At 41.1% G+C, this 17931-nt stretch overlaps 1 protein-coding gene across 7 annotated transcripts in view; it reads left to right on the plus strand.

Annotated features, from left to right (window-relative positions):
* Nucleotides 1-17931, plus strand: part of OSBPL3 (oxysterol binding protein like 3) — a 308853-nt gene that overhangs the window by 91374 nt on the left and 199548 nt on the right. Inside the window, exon 1 of one of the 7 annotated variants that reach the window (XM_033930818.1) lies at nt 8850-8966. The exons of the other annotated variants lie outside the window; for them this stretch is intronic. The gene's annotated coding sequence lies outside the window, so the exon portion shown is untranslated. Of the gene's footprint in view, nt 1-8849; nt 8967-17931 lie in introns of those variants that run through there. 7 annotated transcript variants of the gene reach the window in all.

Here is a 17931-nt window from a genome sequence, read left to right on the forward strand (position 1 = left end):
TTTGTACAGCAGGTATTTCATTTTTGTCGAGCATTTTATATTCAGGCATTAGTAAGGTAAATGGTACATGTGTAAAGTACTATTTATTGCCTAGATTAGTGACTGGTTAACTGATCTGAAAAGCAATGCGACAGGGATATACTTAAAAAAAAAAAATAAATAAATAAAATAAAGCTTCTGGATGGCAATTTTTTTAAGCAATAAAAAGAAATAAGATTAAGAATTTTCTTTGATTCTTGTTCTTTTGTCCATAGGATTTACTCTAGTGTACCAGATGTCAGTGGAAATACCTAAAGGATGCATTTAGGTTAGGAGAAAGTAGCGCAAGACATGCTTATAAATATAAACAAATGTGGGCGGAAACAGCTAATTACTGAAAGTGATGGTAGAGTCCCAAGGCAGAATGCTCAAGAGCAGGTATTGTTTCAGGAATCCAAGCAACCAGGTGCCACGTGGTGGTGATGATTAGAAACTTATTATCTCAAGCTATCCTGGAAATTACCACCTCAACCTTATGGAACTGACAAGAGGGCTAGATGCACTAAAGCCTCAGATTGTCTAACAATCATCACTAAACTGGTTTGACTGGTTTAGCGACCAATCATATTTGCTGACCTGATGCTCTAAACAGGCTCACTGCATGATTTTCCGTGTGTGCTGACTAAATCTCACTATATAGCTACAGCTTTACAGTCTTTACCATGGATTTTCCCAGGTTTTGTACTGAAAGCAAGGACTCCTCTGAGTTATATTGTCAACTGTAAGAGGCTCCTGTTCAGTTAGCCCTTACTTCTGTAATCTGTGTTATCAGCCAGACTCTGTAGTTCTTGAGCAGCTTTCTTTAATAACATGAAGTAAAGAATGAACACTCACAACTGATGACTTCAAGGCAGTTCAACTCTGTCACACAATCTTTTCGCTCTACCAGCTTTCCTTTCCAAAAAGGGAGCTCAGAATGTGTCCACACCTTGTGGAAATAACACTGTTCTCCAGACTTAGATATAAAACTAAGCTGTGTTATATTGTTAGAAATAAAAGATGAAAACCTGGTGGGGGATCAATGCTAAACTTAGGTTCTTATACAGCCATGTGGTCTTACAAAAAATGGCAACTGTTCTCTCTCACACTGAACAAGAGTGTTGGGGGGGGGGGGCAAACTTAAGCTCTATGGTTGCAGCCTAGCTCTCTGGGTGAAGCAAAGCCCTTGGGGAATTTAATTTCACAGAGCACATTTTACTCATACATCTTAGCATAAACACTTATGCTAGTTTTTATACAAGAAACTGAGTAAATGGCCACATAAAAGGGGGCAGAACACTATGCGGTCCTACATTTTTATTTATTTATTTTGATTTCTATCCCGTTCTCCTAGTAGCTCGGAACAGGTTACAAGCCAACATTCACAATGGAAAACATTTTGGACAGTACAAACTATACAGCAACTTAAGTACATTTTGGACAGTTCAAAGACTATACAGCAACTTAAGTACAGGAGAGTGCAGAAAGGAGGGGGAATATAAGGGGGTCAAGGGGTAGTTTGCAGTTAGAAATTCAGTTGAAGAGGAGGGCCTTTACTGCTTTCCAGAAGGTCATAAGAGTTCTGTAGTCTGATTTTTTGGGGGGGAGTTGGTTCCAGAGATGGGGGATGAAGTGGCTGTAGGAGCGTTTGCAGGTGGTTTCTGACAGGAGAGATCTTCCTGGGGGGATGCATAGGCGTTTATCCATTTCAGAGCATGCAAATGAGGTCATTAACATTAAAACCAAGCATCCAATAGATATCCTAAACTTGCATGCCAAAATTGGGTCAGAACTGACCCGGAAAAGCCAACAGGTCTAGGACTTGTCGGTCTGCTTGTTTGTTTGGTTTTTTTTGTGTGTGTGTGTGGGGTGTGTATGTGGGTATGTTGGCCCTCCTCAACAACTGCCTCCCTCCCCTACACTAGCCAAAATTAGCAGGAGGATGGCCAATCTTTCCTGCCTACCATGACCCCTCCTCACTCCCCTTCTTAAAAAAAAAAAAAAAAAAAAAAGCAGGCGGGATGCCCCCTTCTATACCTATAAATTAGTTGAATTCAGGAGAGATACCCTATTCTCAGGCCTTCCTCTTTCTAATGCATCGTGGGATGCATGGGGAGGGACATAAGGTCCTGATTGGCTCAGATGCCTAAGGCCTTTCCTGGGAGGGGGCATCCGGTGGCAGGAGGGAGTAGGCATTCCTCTTGCCAATATATATATATTTTTTGTAGGAAGGTGAGCGGGGGAGGGAAGAGGAGGAGTCTGTTCTGGGGGGCCTTGCCGGGGGAGGGGGGGGTCAGTGCATGGGGGGGTTTCATGGTAGGGGTTTCGTGGTGAGCAGGAGGGAGTAGGCATCCCTCTACTCTGTTTAAGGGGTGGGTCGTCGTGGAGGGCCAACACGGCATTTAAAAAAAAAAAAAAGCGGCAGATATTGTTCGTGTATAACACGCATCAACAACATCTGTGCCATTAAAAAGAAAAAAACCCCAACAAGTGAGTGGGAGGAGGCTGCTTTGGGGCTTCCTCTGCCACTCTGTTATTTGTGCTTCCCCAAACAGGCTCTGCACATGTCGAAGTCACTCTCGGAGCAATTGTCGGACGGGATTAGGGCAAACCTCCATGCAAATCATTTGCATGGAATCTTGTTGAAACATCAATCGCTGTTGCAGAGTCAGCCAAAAAATCATCCAACAGCGACTCATATGGTCATAACTATCGTGTGCATCTAGCCCAGAGAGGGGCTGATTTCTAAAGTTAGACCTGAGGAGAGACAGTGCCTGGATTTTCTGCTATGTAAAAAACAAAAAAAAATACTGGCACAGGTATTGTAAATTAGTTTAGTGATAGGAGGGATAAGAATAAGGCACATTTATGGATTGCTAGGTTGTGTGATGCGGAAGTGGGGGAAGTACACGTCTCATATTTCAAGGGAAGTATTAAGGTATGTGGATTTATTAGTTGAATAACTTCACATGGTAAAGCAGACCCATAATTCAAGAGAGCCTGGCAAGGTGACTTTGTGTCTTTACCCAACAAAAAAAAAAAGCAAGCTTATACCTCATAGGTTATATTGAAATGCTGTTTAAAATGATTGTGTTCTGGTTTCTTTAAGTTTTACTTGGAAGTTTTTCACAAGATTCTAAACTGATTGATAATAATACAAACCAGGATCCATATTGCTGTCAAACTGAAAGATACCGAGCTTCCCCTAGAAAGTGGATTTAAATGTGAATTGAAAGGGAAGCTTAGCACATAGAAGCAGTATGTGAAACAGGGGTTTCTCAACCCAGTGCTCTGGGGACACTCAGCCAGTCAGGCTGAGATTAAATTTGCATGTACTGTCTCAGTTGTATGCCAGCCTATCTCTTGTTTTATTCGTTATGGGTTTCCTGAAAATCTAATCTAAAGAAATAATATATATTGCCACTTTTTCTCACTTCCTTAAAAAAAAAAAAAGACTTTATTTATACTGATTTTTTTTCTGTTGGAGCAGGATGCTAGTGGTCTTGCAGGTTCATTGACTAGGTTGTACCTGGGAGGCATCTCCACATGTCTTTACCCGCCAGACCTTTATCCAACCCACGCTAATATCTATTTCAGAGAGATGCCAGGAAGGCAGAGCTGGAAAAGTGAATACAGACTGTTCCATTAATTATTGAAAAACATCTACTGTTACTGCCATCATTATCTTTTGTAGTTCACAGGCTCTGTTCTGGTCTAAGTCTATGTTGCAGCTTTGTCAGCACTCTGTGACACCTTACTTTTAAACCTTTCAGACCTGGGGAGCTGTTAAATCTGTCTTCAGTACACATAGAGGGGCATAATCGAAAGGGACGTTTAAGTCCGTTTACGTCCATCTCGCAAGTCGTCCATAGTTAAAAAGAGCCTAAGACACATTTTCGAAAGAGACGTCCAACTTTTTTTTACTTTCGAAAATCGTCTAATTATATGTCCTGCCGATCTGATCGTCCAAGCCGCTATATCGTCCATCTTTATACCACATTTCCTTCCAACTTTCTGTCCAAGTCCAAAACGCCTAGAACAAGCCCTGTTGGACGTGGGAGGGGTCTGCAAAGTGATGGATTGAACACCCAGACATGCCACCTAAATAGTGGGGGTACCTTACAGGGCACTGCTGTGAACTTCACAAAAAGGGTGCCATGGCTTCTCCTTCCTACAACTCCCTTATAGGTCACGGTGAGCCCCCCAAACCACCTCCAGAATCCCCTAGACCCACTTATCTACCACCCCAAAAGCCCTTATGGCTTCAGGAGCCACTTATATGCTAGTAAAACAGGGTTTTGGAGGTGTATAGGGGAGTGCACACGTTTAAGTATCAATGCAGTGATTACAGGGGCTTATGGGCATGGGTCCTCTTCTCTATGGGTCTCTAACCCACCCCCAAGATGACTTAAGCTGCCTCTGGGCTGGATGACTAGGCTTTCCTATGCCAGGTGATGATGGTCTGGAGGCTGAAATTTAAAGTTGTGAATAAAATTTTTATGGGGGTGGGGGGGTTGGTGATCACTGGGGTAGTGTGTGGGGGGTCTGTGTTATGTGTTTGAAGTGCTTATCTGGTGGGTTTTTGTGTCTTAGACCATGTTTTACATGGTCTAAGTCACAATGTACAAGTTCCATCTAGGCTCTGTTGTAAAACTTTTGGTTTTACATGCTGTACAACTAAGTCTAAGCCGACCCACGTCCCACCCATCCCCCGCCTTCGACACACCTCCCGAAATGCCCTTTTTAGCTTTGGATGTTGAGCGGCACTATGAAGACCTAGGTTGTTTTTAAATACGTCCAAAACCCGATTTTATTATCGGCGCTTGGACATTTTTGAGAAATGTTCATCCAAGTACCGACTTAGGCCAGTTTTTGGACGTTTTTCTCTTTCGATTATGAGCCCCATAATATTGCCAGTTAAAGGCATGACATTGTAAAATATTTCTGAACACAGGAGTGATAGTAGTATAGTACCCCACATTTACAGTCATGTGAAAAAATTAGGACACCCCATGAAATATTCAGTTCTTTCTTAAGAAATGTACACATATTGATGTCAAATCTTTTTTCTATTTATCTCTGGAAAAGAAAGTGAGGTAATTGCAGGCAAACAAAACTTTTCCTTGATTTACTCATAAACCAAAAGATATCCACAAAAATGTACATTCTAACTGTGGAATAAATTAGGACACCCTAATAGCTAGTGTTATCCCCTTTGGCTGAAATAACTGCAATGAGATGCTTCTTGTAGCCATCTACCAGTCTCTGACATCAGTCTGAGGGAAAGTTTGGCCCACTTCTCCATACAGAATTCTTTCAGCTCTGAGATGTTTGAGGGGTTTCTTGCATGTGCAGCCCTTTTCAAATCGCCCCACAGCATCTCAGTGGGATTAAGATCAGGGCTTTAACTCGGCCACTCCAGGACTCTCCATTTCTTAGTTTTCAGCCAGTCCTTGGTGGATTTACTGGTATGTTTTGGGTCATTGTTGTGTTGCAGGGTCCAGTTCTGCCTCAGCTTTAATTTTCTTACAGATGGTCTCGCATGTTCCTCAAACACCCTCTGATACACGGTAGAATTCATGGTGGATTCTATGATGGTGAGCTGGACAGGTCCTGCTTCAGCAAAGCATCCCCAAGCCATGACACTTTCACCTCCATGCTTCACAGTTAGTATGAGGTTCTTTTCCTGGAATGTTGTATTTGGTGAACGCCAAACATATCCTCTTTTCTGGTGTCCAAATAATTCAATTTTAGACTTATCTATCCATAGAACACTATCTGTCCTGATGTTTGTCTGTTCTCTCTGGCAAACTTCAGTCTGGCCTTGATGTTTCTCATAGAGAGCAAAGGTTTCCTCCTTGCACATCTCCCATTCAAATTAAATTTGTGCAGTTTCTTTCTGATTGTAGAGGCATGCACTTTCACGTCAACAGTAACAAGAGCCTGCTGTAGGTCCCTTGATGACATTTTAGAGAGTTTGGAGATTTCTTTTAGCAACTAGCGATCTGCTCTGGACAGCCAGATCTGGGCTTGTTGGCAGTTGTTTGGATAGTCCTCCACTTGTACACTATTTTCCAGACTGTGGAATGGCTAATGTCAAATTCTTTCAAGATCTTTTTAAATCCCTTACCAGACTTAGAAACTGCTACAATCTTCTTTCTGAAGGCCTCAGACAGCTCTTTTGATCTCACCGCAGCAGTCATGAGCACACCAAACTAAATGTCTGAGATTTAAGTAGGGCAAACCTCCTTCAAAATGCTGAGTAACGATGTTCTAATCATTACATCTGTGTGTGATTTGAGCCACTTTAATTGGGAGGATATGTGGGGGTGTCCTAATTTATTCCTCAGTTAAAATACACGTTTTTGTGGATATTTTTTTGTTTCATGAGTAAATCGAGGAAATTTTTGTTGTTTACTTGCCCTTTGTTCTTTGAAGATCTGCTTGTCTGGGCAATGACACTGACTTGGCACACTGTAGTCTAATTTAATGCTGCGATATTAAAACTGATTTCATTACAAAAATGCTGCCAGTTTATCATGCTGAGATTTATTGCACCCAAACCATGTAAAAAAGGCTGGAGTGCGCTTCAGTATGTCATTCTGGATGAGTGCAATTTCAGATGCCTTCATTATTGTGTTCAAGGGCTCTGTCTAGCGATTCTGAAGGTCTTCATCGGACAAACAGGTCTCTAATCAGTACAGCACTAAGACTATTAATTGAAAAACTTGAGCAGATTAAGGCCATAAACCTCAAAGCCTTAAAAAAAATATAAGTGCCGACATGTTTCCTTCAGACTGTTTCTGAATGTTTCTAATATTGCTGAATAGCTGTCTGGTAAGATTTGCCTCTTTGCAGATGATACCAAAATCTGCATTAGGGATAGGTACTCCTGATGGTGTGGATAATATGAGAAAGGATTTAGTAAAGCCTGAAGAACAGCCACTAAAATTTAATTTCTCAAATTAAGAAGGAATAATGATGTAATTAATTGTGAAGCGTTTTAAATAAATTCTTACTAAATCGCAGTTGACTTTAAATTGTACTATAATGTGTAACGGTGCTCAGACCACAACCAAAAGGTGTTCAAAATAAAGTGAACAAAAGGTTGTTTGATAGGACCATCATCGCATCTGTTTGGCCTGCCACCCTCAATTCAAATAATAAATCATTGTAAATGTAAAATAGCAAACCACTTAGCTGTATATATTTAGCAGGATAAATGTCAGATGGTCCAAACCAGAACAGCCTTAAATAAATATGTGAAACCGATATATACAGCGTCCTGAAGCTGTGACAAATGTCTCCCTCCCGACTCGAGTTTTGCTAATGGCTGCTTCTTCAGGAGAGGGAACTACAAAAGTAAAGCATAAAATCTATCAAAAAATTTTCTCAATGTACATATATATTCATCTATTCACAAACATATCAAACTATCAATAATTGCTGCTTATCATAATCTAAATACGTACAGCTAAGTGGTTTGCTATTTGACTTATAATCACGTTTACAATGATTTATTTGAATTGCGGGTGGCAGGACAAACGGATGCGATGATGGTCCTTTCAAACAACCTTTTGTTCACTTTATTTTTAACACCTTTTGGTTGTGGTCTGAGCACAGTTAAACATTACAGTATAATTTAAAGTCAACTGTGATTTAGTAAGAATTTAATTCAATTCACTAAAATTTAATGTTAAGAAATGCAAGGTCATGCATTTGGGCTGCAAAAACCCAAGGGAATGGTATAGTTTAGGGGTGAAGAACTTTTGTGCATGAAAGAGGAGTAAGACTTGAATGTGATTATCTTAAGTGGCCAACAGGTTGAAAGGCAACAGTGGAAGCAAGAAGGATGTTTGGATGCATAGGGAAATAAATGACCAGTAGGAAAAAGGAGGTAATGATGCCCCTGTATTAGACTAGTGAGACCTCATTTAGAATACTATGTACATTTCTGGAGACTACATCTTCAAAAAGATATAAACAGGATGGCTACTGAAATGGTCGGTGGTCTTCATCATAAAGCGTATGGGGACAGACTTAAAGATCTTACCAATCGGGAGCTACGTATCAAAGCAGGTGGTCGGAGCATACAGTGAGTGATTTCTTGCACGCGCTGGCACTCTGGCTGCTCTCTTCTGCCTCTCCAGCTGCCCTCTCCTTGCCGGGGAACACTGTATATATACTCTTACTTTGGAGTAAAGGTGGGAGAGGACAGATATGATAGAACTTTAAATACATGTGTGGCATAAATGCACATGAGGTGAGTCTCTTTCAGTTGAAAGGAAACTCTGGAATGAGGGGGCTTGGGATGAAGGTGAGGAGATGGACTCAGAAATAACCTCAGAAAATACTTTTTCACGGAGAGAGTGGTGAATGCATGGAACGGCCTCCCTGTGGTAATAGTGGAGACAAAAGTTGTATCTGAATTCAAGAAAGCTTGGTATAAGTACATGAATCTCTGAGGGAAAGGGAAGGGATAGTAGATGGCATGAGAAGGCAGACTAGATTGGCCATATCGTCTTTACCGTCATCTTTCTGTTTCAATGTTGCTTTGAATATTTTATTTAGCTTAGTTATTCATTCTCCTCGTCTTTTTCTTCCAGTTAAATTGAAACCAGTGCTAGGATTTGTGGTGAGGAAAGGGGATTGGGTCCCTATCATTTCTTTTCCTCCTGTTTGTTCTAGTTTGACGGTTGCAGGAATGGCCCTCAGGCCAGGAGCCATATTTTATAGCTCCTTCCAGAGCTCTTCATCATAGGTGATATGCCTGATCACCTAATGTTGACAGTAGTGTCCATGACCTCCGCTACCTCTTCTTGTATCTACAGATGCTTTCTTGGTACCAGAAATGGACTCTCCAATAAAAACAAAACACCTGTTCTGTGCACTGGTGACTGAGACTGAGGGTGGCTGAGTGCAGCTATGCAGGACTGGACTGACTGCAGGTAGGAATCTGATTGGTGGTATGAGCTGAGATTGAGTGGACCTGGGCAACCAAGACCTATCTGTAAAAGTAGTGAAATATTAGTCAACATGTTTAAGAATGACTGACTAAACTATTTCAATCATGGACATTGGGCAGTTTGTATAAAGCAATTTGAAATGGTTCTGTTCTGAAAGAAATTGTAGATGGCAAAGCTGAATGTTGGAAAAAGGTCAGATTGATTGAAAACCACAAACTGTGAGCAGATTTTTGGCTAGACGGCCTGCTTGAATTGAGTTGTCTACTGTTTAAGTCAAAGTCAGACAAAAGATCGTTAAACAGTATGGGACAAAAAATTTGACAGATCATATGAAGTCGTATACTGTTTGACTAGGCAGGCAAACACTGATCAGTTTGTGAGAGAGGTTCCTGGTACAAATATTTCACTAGGGGATTGAGCTGCTGTGAAGAGTGCTGAGCTATCTAGTTTTCAGTTCTCTGAGTATTCAGGTTTTAAATCATTTTTTAAAATCAATTTTTATTAAGGAATCAAAGGATAACAGACACAACTAATACAGTCCAAGCCACAGGAAATATACTAAAATGCAGATACAAGAACACATATACAAATAGATCCGATTGGAGTAGATTGATGCTTCATATAGTTTTATGCAGTCTATTTGTATAGGTTTAAAATCATTTGCCAGCAATTATGGAAACTATAAGTGTTCATGATGTGTGAATGCCTAACAGTAAGGGAAGCAGTCTTTGGAGAAAATGGAGCAATGCCGTTAAGAAGAACAAGAAATAAGTTATGACTAGTTCTGTACACAAAGCTGTGTCGTTCTGCACAGATATGATGACATTTGAGATCTTTAAATCTGTCCCCATACGCCTTATGACAAAGACCTTGCACTATTTTAGTAGCCTTCCTCTGGACCGACTTCATCCTTGATCTGTCAGCTTGAGCCTGTATAGGTATTTGCGACGCACAAATGGAAGATTAGATTAGATTGGGTTCTGTACTTCCCATCATTGGGTCCTATTTCTGCTCCCATGCGCCACTCGACCTTAACTGTTCCCTCTAGCTGTAACTGAAAATGTTACAGATTTGCTGTCCGTAGGCTCTCTGAATACGGCAACACTGATTGGCTTCCGATAAAATGTGGCGTTGGGCAAGGATGCATCTCTGGTGGAACCATCTTCAGAAAAGCAAAGTTTCAAAGTTGGTGGCCGAAATATAAACCTGTGCTATTTAGATGATATAACGCCTATTAACAGCAGCAAAGAAAATATGCTGAATCTACTGAGAAAAGTCAAAGCCAAGAGTTATAACATGGGATTAGAACCGAACATAAAAAGACGAAAATCATGAAGATTTTGAGCTCGAAGGCGATTGAAATCCTGGGCTCTTTTGTAAACAAAGAAGCAACTAGCAGGAAAGAAATACCCCGCAGAATAGCACTTCAATGAAGGCTTTTAACAAAGTATTCAAAGGCAAGGAGGTAACGCCATAACTAAAAAAAGATATGGCGATACTCGAGAGGGTTCAGAAGAGAACGACACGCTTGATAAAGGGTATGGAAAACCTTTCATATGCTGAAAGATTGGAGAAACTGGGGCTCTTTCCCTGGAGAAGCGGAGACTTAGAGGGGCTATGATAGAGACTTACAAGATCACGAAGGGCTAGAGAAAGTGGAGAGGGACAGATTCTTCAAACTTTCAAAATCTACAAGAACGAGAAGGCATTTGGAAAAATTGAGAGGGGACAGATTCAGAACCAATGCTAGGAAGTTCTTCTTCACCCAGAGGGTGGTGGACACCTGGAATGCGCTTCCAGAGGGCGTGATAGGACAGAGTATGGTTTTGGGGTTCAAGAAGGGATTAGATGATTTCCTGAAGGGAAAGAGGATAGAAGGGTATAGATAGAGGATTACTATACAGGTCCTGGACCTGATGGGCTGCCACGTGAGCGGACTGCTGGGCATGATGGGCCTCTGGTTTGACCCAGCAGAGGCATTACTTATGTTCTTATGTCTCCAGAATTGTACACAATGTTTTAAATGAGGTCTCACCAGTCATATACAGGGACATCAATACCTCCTTTTCCCTAATGGCCATACCCCTTCCTATGCATCCTAGCATCCTTCTAGCTTTCGCCGTCACCTTTTCAACCTGTTTGGCAACCTTAAGATCATCGCTCTTCTGTCATGCACATAAGTTCCTCACACCCTAAACTGTACCGTTCCTTTGGATTTTTACAGAACCAGAAATGGTTTTCAAGAGTGATGATGTAGACTAGGAACTGAAAATCTTAGGAATCTGGAAGATGTACTAAGCCAAATCAAGAAGTTAAAAAGTGATAAATCACCTGGACTGGATGGTATTCATCCCAGGATACAAAAAGAACTCAAACATGAAAATGCTGACCTGCTATTAGTGATCTGCAACCTGTTGCTAAAATCATCTATAGTACCTGAAGATTGGAGGGTGGCCAATTTATGCCAATTTATAAAAAGGGTTTTATGGGAGATCTGGGAAATTACAGACTGGTAAGCCTGACTTCTGTGCCTGGCAAAATGGTGGAAACAATTAAAAAAAAAAATCACGTAGACAAACATGATTTAAGAGACAGTCAGCATGGGTTCAGCCAAGGGAGATCTTGCCTCACCAATTGCTTGCCTTCTTTAAAGGTGTGAATAAACATATGGATAAAGGTGAGCCAGTTGATATAGTGTATCTAGATTTTCAGAAAGCTTTTGACAAAGTTCATCATGAGAGGCCCCTGAAAAAATTAGTCATGGGATAGGAGGCAATGTTCATTTATGGGTTAGAAATTGGTTATTGGATAGAAAACAGAGTGTAGGGTTAAATTGTCATTTTTCTCAATGGAGGATAGTAAATAGTGGAGTGCCATAGGGGTTTGTACTGGGGCCGATGCTATTTAACTTGTTCCATTTTCCAGATCATTTATAAATAACGAGTGAGATGATTTGCAGATGACACTAAACCAGGGGTGTCCAATGTCGGTCCTCGTGGGCCGCAGTCCAGTCGGGTTTTCAAGATTTCCCCAATGAATATTCATGAGATCTATTTGCATGCACTGCTTTCATTGTATGCTAATAGATCTCATGCATATTCATTGGGGAAATCCTGAAAACCCGACTGGATTGCGGTCCTCGAGGACTGACATTGGACACCCCTGCACTAAACTGTTCAAAGTTGTTAAAATGTATGTAGATTGTGAAAAATTCAGAGAGACCTTAGGAAATTGGAAGACTGGGCATCCAAGTGGCAGATAAAATTTAATGTGGAAAATGCACATTGGGAAGAATAACCCAAATCACAGTTACCAGATGTTAGAGTCCACTGTGGTGGTTAGTGCCCAAGAAAAAGATCTGAGCATTATTATAGATAATAGAAACATAGAATATGACAGCAGAAAAGGGCCGATGGCCCAACAAGTCTGCCCAATCATGATCCCTTCCACCCTCAAGAAACTATCCTCTACCATACCTCTGTAGCAACCCCACATGTTTGTCCCATCGTCTCTTGAAGTCGAGTGTGCTACTAGCCTCGACTACCTGATGTGGAAGACCATTCCATATATCAATCACCCTCTCGGTAAAGAAGTATTTCCCGGTGTCCCCATGAAATCTTCCTCACCTAAGTTTTAGCGGATGTCCTCTTGTCACCGTGGGACCTGTAAGAGTGAAGATTTCCTTCTCCTCCTCGATGCGGCCCGTTATGTACTTGAAAGTTTCTATCATGTCCCCCCTTTCTCGGCGCTCCTCGAGCGAGTATAAGCGCAGACTGCTCAGACGATCTTCATATGAAAGATCTTTAAATCTTGAGACCATCCTTGTGGCCATTCTCTTCACATCCTTTTGGTAATGTGGCCTCCAAAACTGGACACCGTACTCCAGGTGCATTCTCACCATGGATCTGTATAATGGCAATATAATTTCGGGTTTTCGGCTGATAAAGCTTCTTCTGATGCAGCCAAGCATTTGTCTAGCCTTCTGCTCAATATGCGATGGCGGCCAAAAAAGCAAACAAGATGCTAGGAATTATTAAAGGGATGGTTAATAATGTCTCTGTATTGCTTCATGGTGTGACATCACTTGGAGTATTGTGTTCAGTTCTGATCTCCTTATCTCAAGAAAGATATAGCGGTACTAGAAAAGGTTCAAAGAAGATCGACCAAGATGATAAAGGGGATTGAACACCTCTCGTATGAGGAAAGCCTAAAAAGGTTGGAGCTCTTCGGCTTGGAAAAAGAAACGGCTAAGGGGAGATGTGATTGAAGTCTACAAAATCCTGAGTGGAGTAGAATGGGTACAAGTTGATCGTTTTTGTGGGTTTTTTTACACTCCTTTAAGAATGGATGGAGTTACAGTGACATACTTTTAAAACTAATAGGAAGAAATATTTTTTTTTTTTACTTAGAGAATAGTTAAGCTCTGGAATGCATTGCCAGAGGTTGTGGTTAACTGTGGATAGCATAGCTGGTTTTAAGAAAGGTTTGGACAATTTCCTGGAGGAAAGTCCATAGTCTGTTATTGAGAAAGACATGGGGGAAGCCACTGCTTTGGATTGGTAGCATGGAATGTTGCTACTCTTTAGGTTTTTGCCATGTACTAGTGACCTGGATTGGCCACCGTGGGGATGGACTACTGGGCTTGATGGACAAAAGGTCTGACCCAGTAAGGCTATTCTATGTTCTTATGTAATATGAGCCAAGTATTCAGGCACACACTGGAACTGAGGAGATGATTAAATGAGAGTTTACAAGAGAGAAGCAAACCCACCTCAACCTCACTTTGACCCGCCGAAGTGGTGGGGTCTCTGTTGCAAGATATTTCTGTTATCGGACATCGCTAGACGACATTTAAGTAATTGCAGCATTTTCAACTGAATACGGGAGACATTTCAGCGCATTCAGTGCTCGACACATAATTACGTCACAACGGAGTAGCATGTATCCTGAAACTGTACAAAAATTAGCTGATCAAGTGATTTTGGAACAGTGACTGACTATTACACATTGCAATGTATGTCTTTCTGCCAATTATGAATGAATGGAAATTGCATACAGTAATCATAAAAAAAATAAATAGTAAAAATAAAACAAGAAGGGTACTTGCACCATTGCTGTTACAATTAGAACTAGTTTGGCAGTTAACAATGCAGTACTAGTTAGCAAGAGGCCTGTATTCATCAGGCACGTGGGATCTCTTGGAGAGAGAAAGAGATAATGGTTACTGTGGATAAGCAGACTAGATGGGCCATTTGGCCTTTATCTGCCATCATGTTTCTATGTTTCTACAGTTGTAACCTTATCTGCCGACACTGCGTCTGGAGCTGAGAAAATGCACCGCAGGTCTTGAGTATGGGTCATGGGTCGCAAAAGATGACCCACTGTCAGCTGTGCTAAATATTACCAATCATAGAGGTGATTTGGGGCTTTTCTAGTGAGAATCTTGAGATTCAAGCATACTAAAAGAAAACCCTTGATTCAGACCTTTTATTTTAACCTGCCTCGGTAATAATGATAAATCCTAGGGTTACCAGATGCCCGGGGGTCCGGACTGCTATTCAAAACCCGTCACTTTGTCTGGGTTTTAAAAAGCTTCCTCAAAATCGTGTCTGGCAGGAGGGCATCTGCACATGCTCAGATGCCCTACTGCTCGATGAGAGCAAGAGGGGAGGGGGGAGGCTAGGGCTGGTTTGAGGGTGGGGCTGGGGATGGATGGAACTGGGTGGGCCTGCGGGGCGGGTCTAGAGGTCTGGATTTTACTAAGGTAAAATCTGGTAAACCGTATAAAATTTAAGAGTTATAGCAGGGCATGGAACTACATTGACGGCTTTAGGATTGGATCATGATGACATCTTGGTTTCTTGGACATGTTTAAGTCTTTCTGTGATAGTCTAGATGTGGATTGACAGATGAGTAAAATATCCATTAGGTTCTTTAATATTGTATTTTCAATTGCTAGGGACAGAGGTTACTTGGGACTCTAGCAGAGCTTGCCTGTCCTTAACTACTGAGAATGAGACAGTGAAACAACACTCCCTCCCCCAGCAGGACTGTAGACGGAAGACTCTCACCCAGCTTAAAGGGAACAGTGCCTAGGAAAGGAGGGACAAGGAAGGCACCATACCTTTTTCAAATGTTTAAATATCTGTATTAAAGAAGAAATGCATCTTTTCCAAAAACAGAGAAGCTATAGAAATAAGACATGAAATGAAGCTGCAAGGAGGGAAACTTAAAGCAACATCAGGAAATATTGTATTAGAAGGGTAGTGATTTTTAGAATTCCCTCTTAGTGGAGGTGGTAGGACAAAAACATTAATAGAATTTAAAAAACAAACAAAACCCCAACATGGGATAAATAGAGAATTCCTACATAGCATCACCATGGAATCGAAGCAGAACTGAAATTACTTTTATACTTCAAAAAGGCATGGAGGTGTAAATTGCATGGAAAGGCAGGTACCACCCCTTAAAAAAAGGCATAGAGGAGGTAACCTGCATAAAGTGGCAGGCACAATTCTAACCACATTCCGGGCAGACTAGATGGATCAATGTTATGGTGTCAACAAAACAATAAACTGGGCAAGATGTCGGTCTATCAGTGGGGTGCAGTGATTGGATGGGGAGGGAACCGGTACATTTCACCTCATAACATGAGTCACTGTGCACCTGTTTTTAAGTCAAATTTTCAGTAAACACACAGAAAACAAAGCAGTAACAGTACCATGCTCAAAAATTGGCATGAAACATGAGTAGTTCAGCATACGTTCTGCAAAGGCTTGTATGACCTTTGTAGATTAATAACAAACAGAGCCACTCCTGTAAAGTAAATAGTATGGTTAATTTCAGTTGCAGAATTTGTTCAAAGTGTACTTCCCGAGCAGAGACACAAGCAGTGGTATAGTAAGGGGGGGGGGTGGATCGCCCCAGGCACTACCTAGGTAGGATAACCCAGCAAATGTTTTAACTCCTCCAAGTGTGCATTACTTCACTTTATAAACCCTTCAGGCCTCAGCACCACCACTCCACCACACTAATAATTTCTCATAGCGGGAAGAATTACGTGTAAAATCATCACTGGCCCTTTAGTTCTTTCAACATCCGACTCCCACAGATTTAAAGTGAATAACTAAAGATAAGTAGTGCATAGTTCAAAAATATAGTAATGCACATTTAGAAATGTTAGTCTTGTAAAGAAATAAGAATTAGAAAAATAAGAACTAAAGGGCCAGTGACGATTTTACACGTAATTCTTCCCGCTATGAGAAATTAGTGTGGTGGAGTGGTGGTGCTGAGGCCTGAAGGGTTTATAAATATAAAGTGAAGTAATGTACATTTGGAGGAGTTAAGACATTTGTTTTGAAAGATTTCCATGCATATTTGAAGGTAAAAATAAGATCATTGTTTCAGAATTGATAGGAGAACAGGCACTTCTCTTCCTCTCTGTTCCCCGTACCTCTTTGGCTGTTCGCTGGCATGAACAGCATCTCCAATCTGCTGATCACATCGGCCTTGGCGCTCCCTTTGAAGTTGTTTCCTGGTCACGGGACTAGGAGGTGACGCCAGAGGGAAAGCTGAGGCAGGCTCGGGCAGCGGGTTGGAGATGTTGCTTGCGCTGGCGAAGAGTTAGATTGCGATAGGGAAGGGAAGTTGCACGTGTGGTAGGGGATGTAGAGAACAGGGAGAGGGGCACCACTACTCCGGGCCACTACTACCCTTTGTTTCACCACTGGACACAAGTGTGAAGATGTATACAGTGTACACCAATGTCTTATTGCTGCACCAATCACGCTGCGAAGCTGATCTTTGGAAAACGTAAATTTGACCATGTGATCCCTTTGCTTCACAGTCTTCATTGGCTCCCGGTTTATTTTAGAATTCAATTTAAATGTGCTTGTATTTCTTAAAAAATTCTACATGGTATCTTTAATCCTCTTATTCTTTTATTTTGGAATGTTTACCGATTCTCCTTTGCAAGAGGTATCCAACAATTTAAACTTGCCCTTCCTTCTAAAAAAGGGATTAAAGGAGTCAATCTTTGGTCTTTAAACTCTCTCAACTTTGGAATGATCTCCCTTATTTTTTTTTTTTTTAAGGAGTTCCAGTTCGTTTCAATTTTTCTGTAAATCTTTAAAAACGACTCTATTTGCCAAACATTTTGAAAATTATTTATTTTGAAATTTTGCTATTATCTTCTATTTATCATTTGTAAATCATTTCCTGTTTATTTAATTGCTGTAAACCGAGTCGAGCCTTCTCAGAATGATGACTCGGTATACGAAGTTAAGCTTTAGTTTAGTTTCTTCCCATGCAGTCATTACCCTTCCAATGTCCTACTGTACCAGATTTTTTTAATTCAGAAGCTTATTTAAGCCCTCCCCCCAGTCCAGTTCTTTGTTGGACAATCGGCAATAAATCATTTCACATCATAATGTTCAGCATCAAGTTTTGGAGACAACTCTTATCTTCACAAAACACCATTCTCACAGTTACAAGGAACCTCCGCTTAAATCATTTGCATGCAAACTTGTTGGAGCATCAATTGCGCTTTTGGAATTGGCCACCGACCCTGTTTAGTGCATCTAGCTCTGAACCTAGAGACAACACCTACATAAGATAATTGGTGTGTTTACATTATCAGATAATTTTAAGTTACAACATTGGAAGAATAGGAAAACCACAGAGAAATTGAAGCCCCAGCTCTGTGTTGCTGCCCAGTTCTCCTGTTACTTGCTTGTAAACCTAATCCTGCCAGTATGCCTCCTGATTCCATTTCCCAGTAGTCAACACCTTGTTCTCCACCCACTATAATGACTTCCTCCATCTAGCCTTTTGTGTCAGAGACACTATTGTATTTTATTTCTCTTAGACACACACACAGCTAGTTCTCTCCTTTCTCTTCCCTCCAATTCCTCAGCCACCATCAATTCTTCTGATTTGTTATGTTGTA

Source organism: Geotrypetes seraphini, chromosome 2, assembly GCF_902459505.1.
Source record: "Geotrypetes seraphini chromosome 2, aGeoSer1.1, whole genome shotgun sequence".
In the NCBI taxonomy this organism is placed as follows: Eukaryota; Metazoa; Chordata; class Amphibia; order Gymnophiona; family Dermophiidae; genus Geotrypetes; species Geotrypetes seraphini.